Here is a 19,830-nt window from a genome sequence, read left to right on the forward strand (position 1 = left end):
TTTAACTTACATATATATATACCACAAATCATTTTCACCACATTTCATACATCACAAGTGTAGGTCCATGACTACAATGTCACCACAAAACCATCCCGTTGAACAATTCGGATTAATCCTCGATACTTGATGGTTTCAGCACACAACCCCACCATCATATTTCATTTAATTCGGCTCTCTTGTACACATGGTGAACACTTAGTACCACTCATGCGACCTAGCCGATTTGTCTCGTAGCTCTCTTGTCTACATGGTGTCCTTCACTTGGAATCACGCATGCGACCTAGCTACATTTATCTCTCACGTAGCTCTCTTGTCTACATGGGATACATCCCGTATCACACATGTGACCTAGCTACTATATAGTATCTCGTAGCCTTCTTGTACACATGATGTGCACTCGGCACCATACATGTGACCTAGCTACGCTCCCCCTATTTTATTCGATTTTTCCGAATGTTCAACCGAGATCTCTCTCTCTATTATTTATTTCCATTCTTCCAATAGTCGATTTATACTTCAACATCAGCTAATATATATATAATAGGCTGAAATATAAAAATGTAAATGAAATTAATGTATTATTTACATACAAACTTACCTCGGTGCAAAATATGGGAATTTTGCAATTTAGTCCAAAACTTTCTCCTTCCCCCATTCGAGGTCGATTCCACGCCTTTCTTGATCTATAACAACATATTTAGCTCATTTAACACTCAAACTATTTATTTTAATCCAAAAATCACATTATACAAAAATTACATTTTTGCCCCCTAACTTTTACAAATTTACAATTTTTCCCCAATGCTCGAAAATTTAATTTTAGCCCTTATTCTTATGTTTAATGACCTAATGATCATTTTTCTCTTCTATGGCAACATCAAATTCTCACTCTAACACATAGTTATGAACAATAAGTATTTTTATCGATTATGCCGTTTTGCTCGTTTTCGTTAAAAATCGCTTAGAAAAGATCGTTCTCCTAACTTCAAACATTCATATTCTACCATCAAACAACAAAATACATGCCTATCATTCATGGGTAAATTTTTAAAGATAAACCCTAACTCAAACTAATGGTAGAAATAAGTAAACCGAGCTACGAGGATTTCAAAAATGTGAAGAACATTAAAAACGGGGCTTGAAATCACTTACTATGAAGCTTGAAAGTTGAAGAAACCCTAGCTATGGAGGAGAACAATTTTCGACAGCAACTAATGAAGATGATAACCAATTTTGTGTTATTTTTCCCATTTTATTTCATTTAATATACAAATGACCAAAATGCCCTTACTACTAAACTTTCAAAAAAATTCCCTCCATGTCCAACTTTTGTCCATAACTTAAGAATGTGTCAAATTGCTATTTAATACCTCCTAGTTAATATCCCAAAGCAATTTCATACTAAAAACTTCTAAAACACGAGTTTTACAATTTATTCGATTTAGTCCCTAATCTCAACTTAAGCGCGAAATGCAAAGAATTTCATCATGAAATTTTCACGAAATCATGAAATCATATCATAAACCCCAAAATAATTATAAAACAATTATTTCTATCTCGAATTTGTGGTCACGAAACTACTATTCCGATTAGGCCCTAATTTGGGTTGTCAGATAATCTGAGTGCACCCAATCACATATGAATGAAATGCATCATCATATTAATTGAAAACATGATTGATTGAGGCCTAAACATGTTCAACATGAATAAAATAGATCTTATTGAATTAACATAACCATCCTAGCAAATAAGATTTAAAATATCATTGTTGATGTCAAAAACAATAAACTCAAGTCAAATATGATTAAAATAAATAACAAGAGGAAAGAGTAAACTCTATTCAATTTAGCAGCCTTTCAGATCTATTCTGACTAATGCGCTCCTCCATTTTGCCTGATGTTTCTTTTGCTAAGGAGTTCCTAAGGTGGCCGACCAAAGAATGCTTTTGACAAAGCTTTTGTGGCTAAAGGATGGAAAGAAGATAAGCTACTATTGTAACACCTCTTACCCGTATTCAACGCCGGAATAGGGTTATAGAGTATTATCAGACTTACAACTTAAACAACCATCCAATTTGAATCGAAAATCATCAACCAAATTTAATTCCAATCAAATACAATCACATTGTCTATATTACGAGCCTACGAGGCCCTAAACATACTTTGAGGTGTGGTTCGGGACTAAACCAATAGCTTAAGAAATTTTTACTAAACTTAGAAAATTTTCCAAACTGTAGGGGTCACATGCCCGTGTGCCCCGGCCGTGTTTCTCATATGGCCAAGAGACACACCTGTGTCTCAATCCGTGTGGACATTCGAAATGGGATCACATGGCCATGTCCCAGCCCGTGTCCGACCCTGTGTAACTCTCTAGTTTACACGGCCAGACCACATGCCTATATGTCTAGTCCGTGTACTACTCGAAATGGCCACACATGCCCGTGTGCCAGGCTGTGTGCTAGGCCATGCAAAAACTGGAAGGTATACTGACTTGTGCCACACGGCCATTCATACGCCCGTGTGTTAGGCCATGTGGAGCATACTAACTTGGTTTCTAAATCCACACCAGGGGACACATGGCCGTGCCACATAATCGTGTGTCACACACAGTTGAGACACACGCCCGTGTCTCTGTTCGTGTGGATAAAAATAGGCTATTTACCAAGCCAATTTGCCACCCAAATTTACATGTACCTACACAACCCAAAGGGTACAAATTCATAGCATAAATGAACATCTAACTTAACCAAAATTAAGGCTAAATCATACCATTTCCAAACTAGCAATCAACATGCTTATAAACATATGTTTTACTCATTCAACACATACCAAAAACCCATATACAAATCAACTAACTAACCTTTCCCAAACATACATCATTTTGCACCAATTCACAAGCACAATTCATATCTAATATTAACCATTTAACAACCATATTACCTATCACAAGCAATTATGAACTCATCAATAAAGAGTATTAACACATGTATATATATACATCACCATCTTAGACAAAATAAGCCAACTCTCATGGCTAAACACAAAACCAAACTTAATATCTACAAGCCAACACAAATGGTCAAAATACATATACCAAAAAGACCAAGTCTCTATACATGCCATATACTTAAAACACCAAAGTTCATAGGTACGAAGTGATAGGTGGATAGTGTTAAGCGATCTCCGATGATCCCCAAATCTGAGCTATCTTGATAACACTATAAAACACGGGAAAATAAACAAAGTAAGCTATAAAGCTTAGTAAGCTCGTATACCATAAACTTAATTCAATCTCAAGATTATAAATAAAAAATTTGAATATAGTAACATTTAGCATATATTAGCTAACAAACCTTTCATATACACAATTATGATATTAATCATATTCTTTACAAGTTTCTTCACACCAAAGCTTATATATGTAACGTACGTACCTGTACCATCTCATATCATTATCATACTCAATCACGTCTTCCGTTTACCCGATGAACCATTCGGAATAGAAGTTGGATACTCAATAGTCTCGCACACTAGGTAACTATATCATGGCACGAAGCCAAATTAATGTAGCTTATATTCAATATACAGGTATCATGGCCCGAAGGCAAATTAGTATAACTCGCACCCGAAGTGCTAGTATCATGGCCCGAAGCCAACTCGATGTATCCTCTAATGGCATGTCACTAGTATCCTAAACTATTCCTAAGGTTCAACCGGGATTTCGAATGTCGAATCATCGTCAAATCACTATCGATCATATTCATAGTCTCATATTCACAATTTATGCAATATCAAAGCATATAAATACATTTCTATCAAAGCTTATAATATACGAACTTACCTTGGACGTAAAAATGATGAAATAGACCGATTAATCTGAAACTTTATTTTTCCCTCGATCTAGATCCAAACTTCATTTTTATTGACTAAATATAATCAAAATTAACTTATTTAATCATCTTTCAATTCAATTTAATCCAAAATTCATATTTAAGTAAATTTACACTTTTACCCCTAGAATTTCACAACTTTTACAATTTAGTCCCTAGGCTCGTAAAAAAAATTATTCAATTTCATCACAACCCAAGCCTAGCCGAATTACTATTATATTGCTAGCAGCCCATATTTTTCATCTATTTCACATTTTAACCACAAAGTTTCCACATTTCACAAATTAATCCCTAATTTGCATTATTACTAAAAATCACTAAACAAAACTTGTTTAACTATCAACGAACATTCAAAATCTATCATCAATCAACAAAAATCATACATATTCATTAATGAAAAAATCCTAAACCTTTAATATTTTTTGAAAAATAGTCCCTGGGCTAGCTGGACCTAGTTGCAACAATCTCAAAAACGTAGAAATCATTAAAAATGGGACAAAAACAGACTTACAATTAAACAATGAAATGGCCAAATGCTTGAACACCAAAAATGGCTTCCCTTAGCCCTAGTTTTCAGTTTCAGGAAGATGAATGAAAGAATAATTTCATTTTTTATTTAATTATACATTAATTACTAAATACAAATTTTAACCTTAAAAACATTTAAGAACTACACCAAATACCTCTCCACTTACATCCACTACCTCACAAATAGGTTAATAACCACATAAGAACCTTTACTTTAATATTCTATAGCTATTAGACACATATAACTAATAGCACACAAGTTTTAAACTTTATGCGATTTAGTCCTTTTTATCAAATTAAACATTCAAACATTAAAATTTTTGAACAAAACTTTCACACAATTATACTATCATGCTATAAACATTAAAATAATAATAAAATAATTATTTTGACCTCAAATTTGTGGTTTCAAAACCATTGTTCTGATTTGACTAAAAATTGACTATTACAGCTATGCAAAAGAAGGAAAAGGGAAATAAAATAAGGAGAAATTGCTAATATGAGAAGAGAAATGAGTTGTGAGGGATGAAGGATTAAGGGATTGGTGCATGGTATTTATAGGTGAAGGTAAGGGGTAGAGTTAGCTAAAAATATATTCAAAATTCCTTCATTTTCTACCACACATGGTCGGCCATATTTCAAGGAGAAGGGGATAACTAAGTCTCCTCAATTTGAATTCAAACCAAGGTTATTAATAGCTATAAGGTGGATGATTTCAACAGCAAGTTGTTGGGCTAGTTTCTGATTATTTTCCAACTATAAGGACCTTCAATTAAATACCCCAAAGCTTGCTTTTGGGTAGCCATCTACTTGTGCCAAAACTGGGCTTTAGTTCCCCCTTATTAGGCGGTTTCTCAGTCCAATAATTTAACATCCATGTCTATCTTTTAGCACCTCTTTTAATGGGTCAAATTATCAACCCCATGACCCAAATTGCATGGTCTTGCCATCCACATAAATTAATTTGTGCATGTCCATGTTTCATTTACATTAATCACATCTTAAATGGTCCTCCTACAAAGTAAAAAAAATCACATATTAATAAATTAACATGAAATAATATAAAATATGTACAAAAATCATGTAATTAAGTATAATTTCACATACTTTATAAATTCATGCCCAATATTACTAATTAAGTAAAATTCACTTATTTTAATAATAATTACTCAAGATTGACATATTTATTAAGTAAAAAGATGGTAAAATATATAGAAATACCCTATATAATTTCAAGTTTACACACCCCCCAAACTTAAACCATTGCTCGTCCCGAGTAATGTTCATACACAATACAACTTTTGCTAAGGCAATTTGGCAAAATGATCACACATCAACAAAATCATGCTCAAAAATTCTTTTTATCAATAAGTAGCTCGAATGCAAATATTATTTCCAAACTTTATACTAAATACATCATAATGTGAACATGAATCATAGTATGCATGCATTTTCATAGTTATACATAAAATTCACAAATTAATAAGGTTTCCTTATCAACTAAACATAGCAATCTCAAGCTTTAATTAGTGGTCTTCATAAGTTAAGCTTATTAATTTCTCTCCACTAATGTAGTTGGTATAATCATCCAATCAATAGGTCTTTTATTAGGTTGTAATGGGGCTAGGCTACAGGTAGGGATAAAGGGAAGTGAATTTTTAGGTTCAATCATCTTAACCCTAACTTGTTTTGGATCTTTCTGTGTCACGACTTTCATAAAATTGGGTCATTGGAACACCCTCGAACTTATTTCGAACTCATGCTCAACTATTTCTTTTAGACTTTGGGCAAACTTTTCGCTTTATTTTTTTTAACTTTTTTGAACAAAATTTCCTTCTTTTTTTTTGAATCATGTACATCTTTTCATATCTTTCCTCAAACTTTGATCACCAAGATAAATTCATTTAAGATAGGTGCAAAAGAATAGGATAAAATGAAAAAGATGATAATGTGGCTTATAATGTAGATACTTTGCAATAAATAGGCATTAAGCTCAAAAATTAAGTTTCAAGGGTTAATTAATTAATAAGGTCAACTTGAAAGGCTCAAATGACCCAAAGGAAATGAGCCTATATCATATTAGATTCTTATACCTCCTAGGACTTCACCTCAAGAATGTTACTAAGTCAATTCTAAAGACTTAAACCTTCATACATGTCTATTTCTAAAGAAATCAAATTTTCATGGCAAATACTACATAAGACTAAAAATCATACAAGCATTCCATCACTTAAGATAACATACGAATAACTTAGATAAAATCAAAAGCCATGCTTGCATTTGAACATACATACGAACAAAAATTATTTCTGAACATTCATTTATTTTGGCATACTTAAGTAAAAATATTAAAACATACTTTAAAATTCATGTGAAATGTTTTACCCCCTTTAAAAAGAAACAATGTCATCATTGCAAAAACAAAGTAATGAATGAAAACTAAACACCATGTAGAGTTGTAAGAAAAGAGAGGTGAGTCATAAAGACCGCTTAAGTACCAAGTCTTTCTCAACAACCCAATCCTAGACATGTTCATTCTCATTACCACATCACTTTGCTTTTTCTATTGAAGCGGCATTGACCTTATTTATTCATGCATGCTATTTATTATGCGAAAGCAAAAATTTAATTAAGAAATAAAAATAAACAACTAAAAAGAAATAAAAACTAAAGACAAGAAATTCCTCCTTTTATTTATTTGAATTATCCTCCCCATCTTCGTCATTTGATGTTTCATCCTAGCTTGTATTGTCATCTTCCTTCCATGACTCGAAGATATAATCCAGAAACTCAGGAACAAAATTGTTAGAGATATTTTTAAAAGTATTTCTTACATAATTATCCCTAATCTTCGAATATTTCCAATAAGCTTGTTTTTGGTTATGCATTAATTTCATCATATCCATCATAATTGACACTTCCGATTTCTTCATAGTATTTAAAGAAATGGGCATATGAATAGTCAACTCAAGATCAACACTTGGTTTAACTGGCTCATCAACATTCAGCTCTTCTCTTGGTTTAGAAATTTTCGGTTCCTTTATTGGTTTTGGATTTTTAGTTCTTCCTCAAATTATGCATCTTTTGTCTCAGTAACTGAGTTATCCTCCATTTTGGATTTGTTCAATGAATCATCAGTTTCTGGTTCTGTTGGTTCACTCGGTTCAATTAGGTTTAGCTCATGGACATTCTCCACTAGCCTTTCAAGATCATGGGCCATTATGCAACCTTGAACATATGGGCCCTTCAAATATGCTTTTGTTTAACTTTGGCCCTTACGCAAAGTGAAGTTATCAATGATGGAAAGTAAGCACTTCCAATATTCGCTCCATCGAGATTGTCAAACTGTGTGAGATAGGCATGAAACTATATCGAACAAAGTAGAACCATACCTTAGCCAACAGCTTTCAATATTCCCTTCGGCAAGAATGAATACCATACTTCCTTATAATCTAATGGTGTAACAACCTATTTTTAGTGAAATCGGAACAGTGGTCTCGGGACCACAAATTTGAGCCAAAAAGAAAATTTATGTTAATATTATTGCATGGTCTGTATTATGATAGGAATGTTATATGAAAATTCTGATAAATTTTTTTTATTGATTATATGTTTAATTAGGGAAATGACCAAATTGCATAAAATGCAAAAGTTGAGTTCCAGTAGCTAAAAGGATCAAATAGCTATGGAATTAAAAATGAGAGGTCCTTATATGGTAATTAGACCATTAAATAAAAGTTAGTAGATATTTTTGGTGATTCATCCATGAAAAATTAGAAAAAGAAAAGGATGAAATTGGAAAGTTGAAAAATTAAATATGATAAATAAAATAAATATCAAATAATATCAATTTATATCATATTCTTTCCCAAAATTTTACATGGAAACCCTAGGAAAGAGAAAGGAAACTAATCAAGCTTAATTAGATCCGGATAACTCAAATTTGGAGTTAGATCGAGGAAAAGAAGAAGTGTCGATTAGTAGATTCTTGTATATAAACAAGTATCAAGGTAAGTTCGTGTAACTTAATTATGTACATTCGTATGTTTGAATTGAATGTTATATTTGTTTGAATTGTATAAATGTTTAATGAATAACACCTCTAACCCGTATCCGTCGTCGTAACAGGGTTTCGGAGCATTACCGAAACTTTAAGAACATTTTACAAATAATTTATGAAAATTACTGTTCATTAACCTAGATCATTTAAAACATCCCTTAGTTGGACCCTCGAGGCCTAATACGAGCATTAGAATCGAGTTGGAACCTAATCTGGAACTCTAAGAATTTTTCACGAAATTACAAAACTTTTCTATGTTGCAGGGCTCACACGCCCATGTCGTCTAAGGGACATGCCCGTGTGACCCTGGGACACGTCCGTGCTACTGGCTGTGTTCGACCCCATGTAACTCTCTAACTTGTGCACACGGCCATGCCATACGCCTGTGTGCTAGGCTGTGTGGTTAATTAATTCAATTTGAAATTAGGTGCAGGTTTCACAAGGCCAAGACACACGCCCGTGTTCTTGGTCGTGTAGCACACACGGTTGAGACACACGCCCGTATGCTCAATTCTGAGCATTCTTTTTCTCAAAATTAAGGTGCAGGGGACACACGGCCTAACTACATGCCGATGTACTTGGCCATGTGGACAAAATAAAGCTATTTTTGGCTTCATTTCTTATCCGAAATCACACCAAAAGGCCTGCGCTTAAAACTCACATCCTATACCTACCATTTGAGCATTTAAATTAAGCAAACTCCATCATTCAACAAGGCATATTATTACATGCATATATGTTTATAAACTTTCGTTGGTTTAACTTAGGCATTAACATCATTTGATCACATATACTTAACATAAGACATGTGTATATATCATAATAACCTACTTAATCATACCAAAATAAACCATTACTAGCCATTCCAATTGCTAGGTTACAAAACATCATTTTCAATCCATTATTGGCCAAGTTGTCCTACACATGCCATTATACCAAAATGATTCTACTATAAATACTCAAAATAGATAGTAGATAGTGTGATGATGTTCCAATGATCTCTAACCTTCGCAAGCTTCCGAGCATTATAAAGTAGGGGAAAATAAAACGGGATAAGCATTACATGCTTAGTATGTTCGTATAACGAAAACTAAACTTACCAATCCCGTTTATTAAATCTAAGAATACAATATCATGTTTTCCATTCATTTGGCATAATTTCCTAAACACATGCATTCATTCAAATATGTTAGTCAAAAATCTTCATATACATCAAGTAAGGATAGATGAGCTCATCATGCAATATTCTTTCAAGACATTATCATTTCATCTCATAATACTCATACCATGTCAGGAGTTGTGTCCGTTGGATCATTGAAATCCTAATGGATGTTCAAGCGGTACACTCGAGGTGTACGATTCAATAACCCGTCAATTCTTTCTCAAGAGTACCCATTAGGGCACTTAATGAAGGAACGAACTCTCGAGCCACACGACGTATAATAGGATTACCAGCCCAGGCTAAATCCTTTATATAACGTATGCTTAGAAGAGCTCAATTAGGATAACCAATCCAGGCTAAACCTTAATTGTAGCATATGCTTAAGAGGGTTTACATTAGGATTACCCGTCTGGGCTAAACCCTTTTTATAATCAGGTCAATAGGATTACTCGACCAAGTTAAATCTCGTCTGTAACAAATTCAAGACCTCATTCATTTCGGGAAAACACACATGTTCATTGGAATTCAATATTCAATCGAGACATAACCCTTTTTGACCATTGTCAAACATGTATTAATTTCTCATATTATAACATCCATGTAAATCACATAAATAACAATTACATTTCATACAATCACAACATTTAATTTAACATAATTATAGGCTCAATTAAGATACACGAACTTACCTCGACACTTGTTCGCGTAAGTAATCTACTAATCAAAACTTTTTCTTTTCCTCTATCTAACCTCGATTGTGAGTTGTCCGGATCTATATAAATAGCTTTAGTCATCAATTTCTCATATTTCATAATTACCATTTTGCCCCTAACTTTTCCATAAATTCCAATTTTGTCCCTAGGATCGGAAAATGAAACTGGTGCAATTTACTCCCTATTCCAAGCCTAACCAAAATCCTCTTACAAAATTTACAGCACATGTATTCATAAAATTTTAGCATTTTTCTTCAATTTCACAATTTTACATTTTAATCCCTAATTCATGTTTTTATCAAAAATCACTTTGTAAAAGTTGTTTATCTATCAACAACCTTTCATTTTCTACCATAAATTTCTAATTTTCAACATATTCATCCATGACCCAAATTTTATACCTTGATAACTTTTCAAATTAATCCCCCAAATAGATAGATTAAGTTATCCCGGTTACAAAAATATCAAAATTACTAAAAACAGGATAAAGAAACTTACCCAATTAAGCCATAAATGTTTCTTCTCTCTCTCCTAGGGTTTCCATGTATTTTAGGTTGAAGAAGATGAGAAAATAAGATGATATTTTCTTTTCATATTTTAATTAATTAAATATTTTTCAAATTCCAATTTAGTCTTGCCCTTTTTCAAAATTTCCATGGATGTGTCACTAAAAATCTACATACTTTTCTTTAATAGTCTAATTACCATATAAGGACCTCTAGTTTTGAATTCCATGGCTATTTAATCCTTATAGCTACTAGAATTCAACTTTCGCATTTTATGCGATTTAGTCCTCGTAATTAAACACTTAATCGATAAAATTTTCGTATCAAAAATTTCACACGACATGTCCATCATAATACGGACTATATAATAAAATAAAAATAAACTTTATTTTCGAATCAGATTTGTGGTCCTGAAACCACTGTTTCGATTTTACTAAAAAATGGGTTGTTACAACTCTCCCCCCTTTAAGGATTTTCGTCCTCGAAAATCTTACCAGTAATAAGATTCGGGTATTGCTTATTCATAGTATCCTCCGACTCCTAGGCAGCCTCCTCTATACCATGTCATTGCCGAAGAACTTTTACTAATGCTACCATCTTATTTTTTAACTCTTTTGTTTCCTGGGCTAAGATTTTGATTGGTTCTTCAATATATGTCATATCAAGCTAAATCTCTACCTCTGTACGAGAAATAACATGTAAAGGATCAGATCAATACCGTCGTAGCATAGACACATGAAAAGCATATGAATCCGATCAAGTCCTAGTGGTAAAGCTAACCAATATGCAATCAATCCAATTCTTTCTGTAATATCATATGGTCCAATGGACAGTGGACTCAGTTTTCCTTTGCGACCAAACTGGAGAACTTTCTTCCAAGGCGATACTTTCAAGAATACCTTGTTACCAACTTGAAATTCTATTTCATTTCATTTCAGATTAGCATAAGACTTTTAATGATCAGAGGCTGCTTTCAAGCTGTCCCGAATTACTTTCACTTTTTCCTCTGTTTCACAGACCAAGTCAACTCTGTGTAACTTTTTCTCATTGAGTTCTATCCAATACAACAGAGTTCTACATTTGCGACTATAAAGCTTCATACGGTGCCATTTTGATACTAGACTGATAACTGTTATTGTAAGCAAATTCAACTAAAGGCAAATACTTTTCCCAGTTACCTTCAAACTCAAGTATAAAGCACCGAAGCATATCTTCCAAGATATGTATTACATGTTCAGATTGACCATCTGTCTATGGATGAAATGCAGTGCTAAAGTGTAATTGAGTACCCAGAGCTTCTTGCAATTGGCTCTAGAATCGAGATGTAAACCGAGGGTCTCTATCTAAAATAATAGAGATAGACACTCCATGCAATCTGATAATCTCAGAAACATATAATTCAACCAATCTATCCAAGGAAAAATCCATACGTACTGAAATAAAGTGTGCAGACTTTGTCAACCGATCAACAATTACCCAAATGGCATCTTTCTTCTTTGGAGACAGGAGTAACCCTGATACAAAGTCCATAGTAATTCTTTCCCATTTCCATTCTAGTATCGTAATAGGCTGTAATAGTCCAAAAGGCAACTGATGTTTACCTTTTACTTGCTGACTTATCAAACATTTAGATACAAACTCAGAAATATCTCGTTTCATTCCCGGCCACCAATACATCTTTTTTAGATCATTATACATCTTATTACTACCAGGATGTATAGACCTGTTACCATTATGAGCTTCATTCAAAATATTCTGTACTGGTTCTGAACTTTTCAGTACACATACTCTGCCTCTGAATAACAAACAACCATTAGTCGATTCACTTTGTAACCATTTTGTTTGTAACTTACTATCATTTTTCTGAGCTTCAAATATCTTCTGCAAAAATGTGGTCTAGCTTTTAACTCAGCTATAATTGAGCCGTCATTAGATAATGACAATAGAGTATTCATAGCTCACAAGGAAAACATGGATTTTCTACTCAGAGCATCAGCAACTACATTGGCTTTTCCAGGATGGTAGTCAATAACAAGATCATAATCTTTCAATAACTTAAGCCACCTGCGCTGTCTCAAATTCAAATCTTTCTGTGTCATCAAGTACTTCAAACTTTTATGATCTGTGAATATGAGACAGTTTTCACCAAACAGGTAATGCTGCCAAATTTTCAATTCAAGCACTATGGCTGCCAATTCAATATCATGTGTCGAGTAGTTTCTTTAATTTGGTTTTAGCTGTCTTGAAGCATAGGATACTACTTTACCTTATTGCATCAAAACTTAGCCTAAACCATTCAATGACGCATCACTATAAACTATAAACTCCTTACCATGTTTTGGCTGAACTAACACTGGAGCATCTATCAATAGAGCTTTTAATCTATCAAAACTTTGCTGGCATTTATCAATCCACTCAAATTTCACATCTTTTTGCAATAGACGGGTCATCAAAGAAGCTATCATTTAAAAACCTTTTACAAACCTCCGATAATAACCAGCTAGTCCTAGAAAACTTTGGACTTCAGACACATTCTTCAGTGGCTTCCAATTAACAATGGCTAAAATTTTATTCAGATATACTCTGACACTTTTAGTAGATACTATATGCCCGAGAAAACTAACTTCCCATAGCCAAAATTCACATTTATTGAATTTGGCATACAATTGTTTCTCTTGTAGGGTTTGTAACACTATTCTCAAATACTCAGCATGTTTATTTTCATCTCAGGAGTAAACCAAAATATTGTCAATAAATACCACCACAAACTTGTCTAAATATAGGCTAAAAATTCTGTTAATCAAATCCATAAACACTGCAGGTGCATTTGTCAAACTGAATGGCATCACAAGAAATTCACAATGTCCATACCTGGTTCTAAAAGCTTTCTTTGGTACATTCGAATTTTTACCCATTGTTGATAATAGCCAGAATGGAGATCAATCTTGGAAATTATAGTGGTACATTTTAACTGGTCAAACAGGTCATCAATACGACTTGTTCTTTATTGTAACTTTGTTGAGTTGTCTATAATCAATGCACAGTCTCAACGATCCGTCCTTCTTCTTTACAAATAGAACCGGCACACCCCAAAGTGAGAAACTAGGTCGAGCAAAACCTCTATCAATCAATTCTTGCAACTGGGCTTTCAACTCTTTCAACTCAGTAAGAGCCATCCTGTAAGGTGTTATGGATATAGGTGTTGTACCCGGAACAAAATCTATAGAGAATTCCACTTTTCTATTCAGTGGTAAACCAGGTAATTCTTCTGGGAATACATCAGGAAATTCGCATACAACTGACACTGATTGAATCTTTGACTCAGATACTTTAGTATCCAACACATATGCAAGATAAGCATCATAACCCTTTTTGACATATTTCTGTGCTTATATTGCTGAAATCATATTAAGTAATCCATCCAGTTTATTAGATTCAACATGAAGTAATTTACCACTCTCACATTTCAATACAATATATTTCTGTTTACAATTCACCACTGCATCATATTGGGTTAACCAATCCATTCCCAAAATCACATCAAATTCATCAAATGGCAATAACATCAAGTCAGTCGAAAAGCAATAACCTTTTACCATTAATGGAAAGTACTTACAAACTTTATCCACTATAACACACTGGCCCAGAGGGTTTGAAACTTTAACCACAAGTTTAGTGAATTCAATAGGTAAATTCTTAACAGACACTAAGTTTGTGCATATGTATGAATGTGTGGAACCAGGATCAATCAAAGCAATAATATCAATATCTAGTAAAGAAAATGTACCAGTAATGATGTCTGGTGTAAAGGCATCTCCTCTAGCACGAATGGAATATGTCCTTGCAGGTGCTCATGCCTCAGATCTAACTGTTGTATCCTTGGTAGTACCTCAACTACCACTAACATTGCCAGGACGATGGGGTGGTCTGCCTCTCGAGACAGGATTACTAGGCTTTGGAGCTGGTTTTATCTTTTTTTCAACTCTTTCTGGACAATATCTGAGAAAATGGTCAAGTGAACCACATCCAAAACAAGCTCCACTTCTAGACTAACATTCCCCATGACGAAATTTGTTACAATGTTTACATTTTGGTTTGGGATTACCAACACTACCCACACTGGTCATAGATAAAGATGAAGACCTTCGGTTAGAACATTGAGAGCCCCGCTGTAACACCCCTTACTCGTGTTCGACGCTGGAACAGGGTACGAGGCATTACCAGACTTAAACACAAGCATACATACATTTCGAAGCCATAAATTTTTGTCCAATTTTATAACTTTTTTCATTCAATCATAAAGTTCCTATTACGAGCCTACAAGGCCCAAAATATGCTTTGAAAGTGGTTGGGGACTAAACCGAGAACTTTAAAAAATTTTACAACACTTAGAAAATTTTTGCCTAAACAGGGGTGTTATAGCGGGTAAGGGGGTATATTAAATCTAAGAATACAATATCATGTTTTCCATTCATTTGGCATAATTGCCTAAACACATGCATTCATTCAAACATGTTAGTCACAAAATCTTCATATACATCAAGTAAGGATAGATGAGCTCATCATGCAATATTCTTTCAAGACATTATCATTTCATCTCATAATACTCATACCATGTCAGGAGTTGTGTCCATTGAATCATTGAAATCCCGATGGATGTTCAAGTTGTATACTCGAGATGTACGATTCAATAACTCGTCAATTCGTTTTCAAGAGTACCCATTAGGGCACTCAAGGAACACTCTCAAGCCACATGACGTATAATAGGATTACCAGTCCAAACTAAATCCTTTATATAACATATGCTCAGAAGAGGTCAATTAGGATTACCAATCCAGCTAAACCCTAATTGTAACATATGCTTAGAGGGTTTACATCAGGATTACCTATCCGGGCTAAATCCTTTTTATAATGAGGTCAATAGGATTACTCATCTGAGCTAAATTCGATTAGTAAAAAATGCAAGACCTCATTCATTTCGGGAAAGCACATATGTTCATCGGAATTCAATATTCAATCGAGACATAACCCTTTTTCACCATTTTCAAGCATGTATTAATTTTTCATCTTGTAACATTAAATCACATAAATAATAACCACATTTCATACAATCACAACATTTAATTTAACATAATTACTGGCTCGATTAAGTTACACGAACTTACCTCGACACTTGTTCACGTATGTAATCTACAAATCCAAAACCTTTTCTTTTTCTCGATCTAACCTCAAATGTGAGTTGTCTGGATCTATATAAATAGCTTTAATCATCAATTTCTCATATTTCATACTCATTTGGACTCAATTTACGTCCTAGGAAAAATTACCATTTTGCCCCTAACTTTCCATAAATTCCAATTTCGTCCCTAGGCTCGGAAAATGAAACTTGTGCAATTTAATCCCTATTTCAAGCCTAACCAAAATCCCTTTACAAAATTTACAGCACATGCATTCATAAAAATTCGACATTTTTCTTCAATTTCACAATTTTACATTTTAATCCCTAAATCATGTTTTCATCAAAAATCACTTTGTAAAAGTTGTTTATCTATCAACAACCTTTCATTTTCTACCATAAATATCTAATTTTCAGCATATTCATCCATGATGCAAATTTCATACCTTGAAATCTTTTCAAATTAATCCCCCAAATAGATAGATTAAGCTATCCTAGTTTCAAAAATATCAAAATTACTAAAAATGGGATAAGAAAACTTACCCAACTAAGCCATGAAAGTTTCTTCTCTGTCTCCTAGGGTTTCCATGTATTTTAGGTTGAAGAAGATGAGAAAATAAGATGAAATTTTCTTTTCATCTTTTAATTAATTAAATATTTTTCAAATTCCAATTTAGTCCTTGCCCTTTTTCTAAATTTCCATGGATGAGTCACCAAAAATCTTCATACTTTTATTTAATGGTCTAATTACCATATAATGACCTCTAGTTTTGAATTCCATAGCTATTTAATCCTTATAGCTACTAGAACTCAACTTTCGCATTTTATGCGATTTAGTCCTTCTCAGTATTAAACATTTAATCGATAAAATTTTAGTATCAAAATTTTCACACGACATGTCTATCATAATATGGATCATATAATAAAATAAAAATAAACTTTATTTTCGGATCAGATTTGTGGCCCTGAAACTAGTGTTCCAATTTCACTGAAAAATGGGTTATTACTAATGTATGAAATTAATCGCATGTTTGATATTACTCAATAAATGATAAGTCCCGTTTGAATAATGAAATTTGATGGATAAATAAATTTTCCTGTATTGATTATACTCCTGCATATGTTGCAGACATTATAGCTCAGACGAGCATCCTGTTAAAATCCTTCTCGAACATCCTGTTATATAGTTCCTGCAAGCATTTTGATCTGTAGTGATTCTACATGTGTTGCACATTACCGCAGCTCTTTGTGAGCATCCTGTTACATGATTCGATCAGTTGTGATCCAGCATATAATGCGGACACAAACGCAGCTCTTCGTGAGTGTCCTGAGATAGGCTCTTATGAGCTTCCTCACATAGCTCACTTGAACTTTCTGTTACCTTATCCGGTGCTCCCTGATAATAATTCTTCGGAGTTACCTGTAAATCTTTATAAGCTCCCTGATTAAAACTCTTATGAGTTTCCTATGTAGCCCGGATAAGCGTCCTATTACATGGCCCATCTGAGCATCCTGATATATGGCTTGAGAATGTGCTCCCTGATTATGTGCCCTAACAGGTACCCCTGAACATGAATTGACAGATCACTGATGATACGAACCACCTCAGGGAGAGTCTATTCGTATGCTGAGTTGCCAGATCGTCTACGAGAAAGTATCGTTCAATTCGCTTTTGGAATGAAGTTCATAGAAAAATATTACAGAAGCTATGTATAATGGTTTAATGATGGATGTAATGCCCAATTTTGGCCCGGGCCCGTGCAAACACAAATCAAACAAAACCACAAAAAAAAGAAAAATACAATAATATAAAAATCCAAATGTCAATAGCGGCCCAGTTTACAGTCCAATTACAAAAATTATGGCCCAACTATTAGAATAGGCCCGAAAAGCCCAAATTATCAATGTTCCAGAACCCTAGCAGCAAGGACCACAGTAGCCTCCAGCACTACCATGAATGGCGCCTCCACGTCGACACCACCAGCAGCCTCCGTACGCGCTAGCTACCCCCACCACGTTGCCTCCGTACCTGCAAATAAAGACAAGCAAAGGACGACTACAACAACAATAGCAAAAAAACGAGCAGAGCAATGAAAAAAGAAAAGGAATTGTATTTTTCTTTGTCGTTTTATTTGGTTCGGCTATGAAGCCAAGAAACTTTCCTTTTGTAAAAACTACGAACGGACACCAATCAATCGAGTATAAAAAAATATTTTTGAAGGTGGTTCATTTTTTCGCTGCTCTGATTCTTATTTTTTCTCTTTATTTTCTCGCCTAGTTTTTATCCATTTTTACTAAGATACACACACAAAAAGAGGGGATCGCTTTTTTATGCATACATGTATAGAAATTAAGAGAAAGGAATAAAAAAAAAGAGTTTTTGGGCAGAAGGTGATTATCGTTCTTTTGTTCTTTTTTGTTGGAGCAGGATTTGCATCGTTCTTTGGTGATTTTCTTTCTTTCATTTCTCATTTTAATATAGAATAAAAAGGATTGGGATAAAGAAACACTCACCTGAATCAATCGGGTTGTCAGAGTTGCATCTTCCTCTTCGAAATCAAGCCCAACTCATTGCTAGTCATCTATTACAATGATGGTGTGGCGATTGGGGGTGAGTTCTGGTCGGCCAAATGAGGGATTAAAAAGAGGCTAGGTTTCAATTTCAAAAGGACCGATTGTTTCATTTTTTTGGGAGGAATTGTTTGCTTTTATAAAAGTTTTGAAACGGTACCGTGTAAGAAGGGTGGGGGAGCCTTTTGCGCCTAAAAATGTCTATTTATGCAACAAGTCCTTCCCCTTGTGCATAGCCTTCAATTTGCGTCCAATTTGCCTACCTTGTGTTTTAAAATTTGGCCTGCTAATTTGTGCATTATTTCACTTTGATCCGCGGCTCCATGCAGCATTGTAGGCACGAGATATTGACAAATTCAGTCTTTATACATTTATGCGCTTTGAGCATTGGTCCATATTATGATTACTTTATTTGTAAATTATCCTCCCTATTTTATTGCAGTATTAATTTGGTCTTACAGTTGTACAATTGATTAATTTTTAATACATTTAATATGTGTATGCCTTAATCCATGTTAATAATTTTGGTTGTTACATTTGTACAATTATTTTTAGATTGTTTTTTTTTTCACATTATGTATCCTATTTCTTTAAATATTTTATATGTATTTGTATGTTAATCATTAGTTTAAGTTTTTTATAATAACTATTATTTTGCATGTTGTAATATTTTTTTATGTATTATATTGTTTTAATACACTATTAATAAGTGTTGTTAATATATTTATATACATAAATTATTTAAAATATTTCTTAATTTATGTTTAATCTGCAAGTCTTTATGTACATATGAGACTGTTTTGGAAAATCTATCTTTGTATTCATAAAATTGTTATTTTGAAAACGTGTCTCCATATTATGTTATCCAAGTATGTTATTTAATTTCTCTTTTAAATAGTTTTAAGTAAAATGGTATGTATGATAATATAATTTCACATATATTTATTTTTAAACAAAAGTTTTAAATAAAAAATCTATCATATGAGTAATACCTTGCCATGAATTATAATTTATTCATATATAGTATATTATTTAAATTATTATTAAACATATGTTTTGTACTTATATTTAATTTGCATCTATTATTAAAGCTTTGATATTCTTATACATATAGATTTTAATAAACTTGTAATTAATTGCATTTTTTTATTAATTATGTAAATAATTTATGATAAAACTAGGTTAATTCTATAATTTATATTTTAATTAAATGATATTTTGA

At 33.3% G+C, this 19,830-nt stretch overlaps 1 long non-coding RNA gene across 1 annotated transcript; it reads right to left on the reverse strand.

Moving 5' to 3' along the window:
• Positions 1-17,826: 17,826 nt before the first annotated feature.
• LOC121212377 (uncharacterized) lies at positions 17,827-19,086 on the reverse strand. The gene is made up of 2 exons (XR_005907440.1): positions 18,552-19,086; positions 17,827-18,066 (listed from the first exon to the last, which is right to left on the reverse strand). It is a non-coding gene; the product is annotated as an uncharacterized lncRNA (long non-coding RNA).
• Between the last annotated feature and the right edge of the window lie 744 nt (positions 19,087-19,830).

The sequence above is a fragment of the Gossypium hirsutum genome, chromosome A13 (genome assembly GCF_007990345.1).
Source record: "Gossypium hirsutum isolate 1008001.06 chromosome A13, Gossypium_hirsutum_v2.1, whole genome shotgun sequence".
In the NCBI taxonomy this organism is placed as follows: Eukaryota; Viridiplantae; Streptophyta; class Magnoliopsida; order Malvales; family Malvaceae; genus Gossypium; species Gossypium hirsutum.